This window comes from Arachis hypogaea, chromosome 19 (assembly GCF_003086295.3).
Source record: "Arachis hypogaea cultivar Tifrunner chromosome 19, arahy.Tifrunner.gnm2.J5K5, whole genome shotgun sequence".
Classification (NCBI taxonomy): Eukaryota; Viridiplantae; Streptophyta; class Magnoliopsida; order Fabales; family Fabaceae; genus Arachis; species Arachis hypogaea.
Window position 1 is genome coordinate 130,172,885 of NC_092054.1, and position 7,332 is coordinate 130,180,216.

Below are 7,332 nucleotides of genomic sequence, written 5' to 3' on the forward strand. Positions count from 1 at the left end.
CCTACTACTAAAAAGTTATAAAAGTAATCCCTGAAAGAGATCTGACAAAGATCCAAGAAAGAGGATTACAAAAATAACTTAAAGGAGACCGATATAATGAAGTCGGACTCCTACTACTAAAAAGTCATAAAAGTAATCCCTGAAAGAGATCTGACAAAGATCCAAGAAAGAGGATTACAAAAATAACTTAAAGGAGACCGATATAATGAAGTCGGACTCCTACTACTGAAAGTAATCCCTGAAAGAGACCTAACAAAGGTCCAAGAAAGAGGATTACGAAAATAACCTGGAAAAGGTCGACCTAACGAAGTTGATCTCCTACAAATGGGAAGATCGTAAAAAGTAATCCCCGAAAGAGACCTGACAAAGGTCCAAAGAGTTTACCAGGGGACCAACGCAAAGAAATCGGTTACAGAGCGCTAAAGAACACACACAAAGCGAGAAAACCAAACAAGTCGGACCCCTACAACTACGGAGATTCAAGCTACAAAACAAAAACCCAAGGAGGTCGGGCTGCAAGATGTCAGCATTGACAGGAGGAAGCCTAGCCAAAAAACCTGTTCTTTATAGAGTCATAAGGCCTCGAAAGGCCACCAACACTTACTATCTAAAAGACGGCAAGCTAATTGTTTCTTTTTCAAAAATAAAAAGTTGCTGGAAAAAGCAACTAAGAAATGTCAGCAAAAAGTTTCCAAACGCCCACAAGCCGGGCCAACTACTTCAAAGAAAAAGATCAACAAGCATCAGAAGCCTTCTCGGCAGCATCAGGAGCCTTCTTGACAGCATCAGAACAAGGAGAGGGGGGCGAGTCTGAATCGGCACCACATCTACAGTACCATCCTCCCGGTTTAGGATCTGGCAATCCAACTCGGGCCCAACTGGAGGAGCGGAAGAAGTCGGCACCTTGGTAGAAAACATAGGGGGAGGAACCACCTCATCGTCATCACCTTCATCATCAGGGACAATCTTGCCATCCCTGACAACATTATCCAAGCTAAAGAGGGTAAGATCGGCCTCGGGAGCAATGATTCGAACTTGTTCTCTCAAGTTCTCATAAGCAGCAGTCACGCTGCCAACGAGATGACCTTGGAGCTCAGCATAATCTTCCCGGGTATTGTCAAGCTCCACTCTCAGGCGCTTCCCCTCCCTATAGGATGTAACATAGCTATCCTTATGCATCAAGGCCGCATCTTCAGCCAACCTCAAAGAAGCAGCCAGCGCTTCAGAACTCGCCTTCTCGTTCTCCAAGTCTTTTTCCAGTTTAGCCACCTTCACCTCAAGCTCCTCCTTCAGTCCCTTCATCCGGTCGAATTCTTGTTTCGCCTCTTCCATAAATGCCTTGGTAGCATGGAGAGGGAGATTCTGAGCAGTCCGATATATGGCAGCCGACATGTACGCCATCTTAACATGATTTCGAGCCATAAAATCCAAGTGATGAAGGATGGACACATCGTCCATGGAAAGAGCACCGTAGGGGCCGATCTGTTGATCCACGAATTCAATGGCATTAAAATCAGGAGCATCGAGGTCAAAAGGCTCAGCAGTCTTTTGTTTTTATTGGGAGGAGCAACAGAAGGGGCAGCAGAGGTGACGTGAGGATCTGCCAAATGAACTCGGGGAGTAGGGATCACCTTCTTCACCCCGGCAGAACTCTGCACCGATGGCTTCCCGCGCACTTGGGAAGATCCCTCCCCAGCCGCCTGGGCAGCGGCATTTCTGGCAGCAGTCGCCCTCTGCGCCCTCTTATAAGCTTTCATGGATTCATTATTCTTCATTGCCTCTGCAAATAAAACAGAAAACTCAGCTACAAGTCGGACAAGTCCGAAAAGACAGTTACAAAGCAACATAAACAAAATCATAAAAGAAACACAAGATACCCAGTTCAGATTGAAGAAGAGAAGGATTGGTTAGGAATTTCTTTGTGTCAAGATGGGGAGGTTGACCCCAGCGTTCTTCCAAGATAGTCACAAAGGCCCGCTCAGCCTCATCCAACATCTCCCACGAATACCGGGAGACCCTCACGTCTTTTTGCCATTCCAAAGGAAAGGCAGGTTCATCATTTTCATCCAGAAAAAAGGGCCGAGCTCCTTCAACAGCTCGGACCTTAAAAAAGTAGTTCTTAAAGTCACGAAACGACTCGTCAAACATGGAAAAAACTTTCTTTCCTTGGGTAGAACGAAAGGAGACCCAAGCTGACTTCTTTTTTACCACACCGGGCTTAGTCAAAACAAACAAATAGAAAAAGAGAGATTGGGAAGCAGGAATACCAAAACCGTCGCACAGCAACTGGAAAATTTTTATAAAACCCCAGGAGTTGGGGTGAAGTTGAGAAGGGGCAACATTACAAGACCATAACAAGTCGGTTTCAAATGGAGTAAAAGGAAGAGCAATACCCAGTTGACCAAAGAAAAAATCGTAAGCATAAAAGAAGGGGCGATTGTCAACAACTCGAGTCGAAAAACAGACTCTCTCGTCAGAAGAGGGAGGGACAAGTTCATAATTCTTCTCATCACCAGAATTACTACAGACGCTGTGAAACTGCCTAAACTGAGTACAAAATTCAGAATCAACCAGCGAGACACACATAAGAACCATGGAGTCCACCCAATCAGCCATACCCGTAGGAACCTGGGAAGGCATTTCTGTTACGTTATTTCGGGAAGACATGAGGTCAACTAAATCCTACAAAAAGAAAGGAAGAATGGATTACACAAAAACATCTCGGACAGAGGGCAAAACATCTCGACGGGCAGATAAACAAAAAGGAAAAACCCCAAGACTCAAGACAAAGGTCTTGGGGCATCCCTTGGAGGCAGTAAACAAGCAAGGTGATGAGCGGATAATTTATATGCTTTTTGGCATTGTTTTTAGTATGTTTTTAGTAGGATCTAGTTACTTTTAGGGATGTTTTCATTAGTTTTTATGTTAAATTCACATTTCTAGACTTTACTATGAGTTTGTGTGTTTTTCTGTGATTTCAGGTATTTTCTGGCTGAAATTGAGGGACTTGAGCAAAAATCAGATTCAGAGGTTGAAGAAGGACTGCTGATGCTGTTGGATTCTGACCTCCCTGCACTCAAAATGGATTTTCTGGATCTACAGAACTCAGAATGGCGCGCTTCCAATTGCGTTAGAAAGTAGACATCCAGGGCTTTCCAGCAATATATAATAGTCTATACTTTGCCCAAGTTTAGATGACGCAAACTGGCGTTCAACGCTAGCTTTCTGCCCAATTCTGGCGTCCAGCGCCAGAAACAAGCTGCAAAGTGGAGTTCAATGCCCAAACTGGCACAAAAGCTGGCGTTCAACTCCAAGAATGACCTCTCCACGTGTAGACTTCAAGCTCAGCCCAAGCACACACCAAGTGGGTCCCGGAAGTGGATTTATGCATCAATTACTTACTTCTGTAAACCTAGTAGCTAGTTTATTATAAATAGAACTTTTTACTATTGTATTAGATATCTTTTGATCATTTTTAGATCTCTAGACCTCCATGGGAGGCTGGCCATTCGGCCATGCTTACCCTCTATTCACTTATGTATTTTTAACGGTAGAGTTTCTACACTCCATAGATTAAGGTGTGGAGCTCTGCTGTTCCTCAAAGATTAATGCAAAGTACTACTGTTTTCTAATCAATTCATCTTGTTTCGCTTCTAAGATATTCATTCGCACTTCAACCTGAATGTGATGAACGTGACAATCATCATCATTTCCTATGAACGCGTGCCTGACAACCACTTCCGTTCTACATTAGATTGAATGAGTATCTCTTAGATCTCTTAATCAGAATCTTCGTGGTATAAGCTAGATTGATGGCGGCATTCATGAGAGTCCGGAAAGTCTAAACCTTGTCCGTGGTATTCCGAGTAGGACTCTGGGATTGAATGACTGTGACGAACTCCAAACTCGCGAGTGCTGGGCGTAGTGACAGACGCAAAAGGATAGTAAATTCTATTCCAGTATGATCGAGAACCTCCAAGATGATTAGCCATGCAGTGACAGCGCATCGGACCATTTTCACAGAGAGGAATAGGATGCAACCAACGACAAGGGTGATGCCTCCAGACGATTAGCCGTGCTGTGACAGAGCATTTGGACCATTTTCCCGAGAGGATTGAAAGTAGCCATTGGCACCGGTGACATCCTTACACAAAGCCAGCCATAGAAAGGAGTAAGACTGATTGGATGAAGACAGCAGGAAAGCAGAGGTTCAGAGGAATGAATGCATCTCCATACGCTTATCTGAAATTCTCACCAATGATTTACATAAGTATTTTTATCCTTATTTTAGTATTAATTTCAAAAACTACATAACTATTTTATATCCGCCTGACTGAGATTTACAAGGTGACCATAGCTTGCTTCATACCAACAATCTCCGTGGGATTCGACCCTTACTCACGTAAGGTATTACTTGGACGACCCAGTGCACTTGCTGGTTAGTTATGCGAAGTTGTGAAGATATGTTTAGACCATGGCTTTGTGCATCCGTTTTTGGTGCCATCGCCAGGGAATCAATTTCGAACAATAATTCACAACCTGAGTAACAATTTCGCATACCAAGTTTTTGGCGCCGTTGCCGGGGATTGTTCGAGTTTGGACAACTGACGGTTCATCTTGTTGCTCAGATAGGGTAACTTTTTTTTCGTTTTCTTTTCAAAAAGTTTTCAAAAAAAAAATTTTTCAAAAAGCTTTCAAAAAATTTCTCCTTTGTTTTCGAAAAAAAAAATTTTTCAAAAATATATTTTCCTTCAGAATTTTTAAGAATGAATTCTAGTGTTTCATGAAGCATGCTAAAGCCTGGCTGGCTGTAAAGCCATGTCTAAATTCCTTTAGACTGAGGTTTTGGCTTAAAATTGAATGAATTACACTCATATGTTTACTAAAGCTTGGCTGGCTATTAAGCCATGCCTGACCCTTTGATTGGAGCTTTAGATTAAAGAGCATAAGATTCCTGGAATTCATATTAAAAATTTTGGAATCCTTATTTTTCTTTTTTTTCAAAATGATTTTCGAAAAAAATTAAAAGAAAAAAATACAAAAAAAAAATTCATAAAATCATAAAAAATCAAAAATATTTTGTGTTTCTTGTTTGAGTCATGTGTCATGTTATAAGTTTGGTGTCAATTGCATGTGCATCTTGCATTTTTCGAAAAAAATCATGCATTCATAGTGTTCTTCATGATCTTCAAGTTGTTCTTGGTAAGTCTTCTTGTTTGATCTTTGCATTTGCATGTTTTGTGTCTTTTCTTGTTTTTCATATGCATTCTTGAATTCTTAGTGTCTAAGCATTAAAGAATTCTAAGTTTGGTGTCTTGCATGTTTTCTTTGCATTAAAAATTTTCTAAAAATATGTTCTTGATGTTCATCATGATCTTCATAGTGTTCTTGGTGTTCATCTTGATATTCATAGCATTCTTGCATGCATCACATGTTTTGATCTAAAATTCTCATGCATTGCATCATTTTCATGTTTCTCTCTCTCATCATTAAAAATTCAAAAATCAAAAAAATATCTTTCCCTTTTTCTCTCTTAAAATTTCAAAAATTAGATTTGACTTTTTCAAAATTTTTTAAAAATCTAGTTGTTTTTATGAGTCAAATCAAATTTTCATTTTAAAAATCTCATCTTTTTCAAAATCTTTTTCAAAAATCAAATATTTTTTCAATTTTTTAGTTATTTTCGAAAATTTCAAAAATATTTTTCAAAAACCTTTTTTCTTAATTTTACTTCATATTTTCGAAAATAACATCATCAATTAATGTTTTGATTCAAAAATTTCAAGTTTGTTACTTACTTGTTAAGAAAGATTCAAACTTTAAGTTCTAGAATCATATCTTGTGATTTCTTGTGAATTAAGTCATTAATTGTGATTTTAAAAATCAAATCTTTTTCAAAACTAATTTCAATAATATCTTTTCAAAAATATCTTCTTATCTTATCTCTTTCAAAAATTTGATTTCAAAATATCTTTTCTAACTTCCTAACTTCTTATCTTTTCAAAATTTGTTTCAACTAACTAACTAACTTTTTGTTTGTTTCTTACCTTTTTCAAAACCACCTAACTAACTCTCTCTCTCTAATTTTCGAAAATATCTTCCCTCTTTTTCAAAATTTCTTTTTAATTAACTAATTATTTTAATTTTTTTTATTTTAAATTTTCGAAAAATTACTAACTCTTTTTCAAAAATCATTTATTTATTTATTTATTATTCACTAACATCTCTTCCTCACCAAAAATCTGAACTCCCTCTCTCTCTCTGAGTTCAGATTTTCTTCTTCTTTTCCTCTACTCACACAGGGACCTCTATACTGTGGTATAAAGGATCCCTATTATTATTATTATTATTATTATTATTATTTTTTCTGTGCCCTCTTCTTTGTCATATGAGCAGGAGCAAAGACAAGAATATTCTTGTTGAAGCAGATCCAGAACCTGAAAGGACTCTGAAAAGGAAACTAAGAGAAGCTAAATTACAACAATCCAGAGACAACCTTACAGAAATTTTTGAACAGGAAGAGGAGATGGTAGCCGAAAATAATAATAATGCAAGGAGGATGCTTGGTGACTTCACTGCACCTAATTCCAATTTACATGAAAGAAGCATCTCCATTCCTGCTATTGGAGCAAACAATTTTGAGCTGAAACCTCAGCTAGTTTCTCTGATGCAGCAGAACTGCAAGTTTTATGGACTTCCATCTGAAGATCCTTTTCAGTTCTTAACTAAATTCTTGCAGATCTATGATACTGTTAAGACTAATGGAGTAGATTCTGAAGTCTACAGGCTCATGCTTTTTCCTTTTGCTGTAAGAGACATACCTAGAGTGTGGTTGGACTCTCAACCCAAAGACAGCCTGAACTCTTGGGATAAGCTGGTCATGGCTTTCTTAGCCATGTTCTTTCCTCCTCAAAAGCTGAGCAAGCTTAGAGTGGATGTTCAGACCTTCAGACAGAAGGAAGGTGAATCCCTCTATGAAGCTTGGGAAAGATACAAGCAGCTGACCAAAAAGTGTCCTTCTGACATGCTTTCAGAATGGACCATCCTGGATATATTCTATGATGGTTTATCTGAGCTATCAAAGATGTCATTGGATACTTCTGCAGGTGAATCCATTCACCTAAAGAAAACGCCTGCAGAAGCTCAAGAACTCATTGACATGGTTGCTAATAGCCAGTTCATGTACACTTCTGAGAGGAATCCCGTGAGTAATGGGACGCCTATGAAGAAGGGAGTTCTTGAAATTGATACTCTGAATGCCATATTGGCTCAGAACAAAATATTGACTCAGCAAGTCAATATGATTTCTCAGAGTCTGAATGGAATGCAAGC

At 39.0% G+C, this 7,332-nt stretch overlaps 1 non-coding gene across 1 annotated transcript; it reads right to left on the reverse strand.

Moving 5' to 3' along the window:
• Positions 1 to 6,922: 6,922 nt before the first annotated feature.
• LOC112781666 (small nucleolar RNA R71) lies at positions 6,923 to 7,030 on the reverse strand. The gene has a single exon (XR_003192430.1). It is a non-coding gene; the product is annotated as a small nucleolar RNA R71 (small nucleolar RNA).
• Between the last annotated feature and the right edge of the window lie 302 nt (positions 7,031 to 7,332).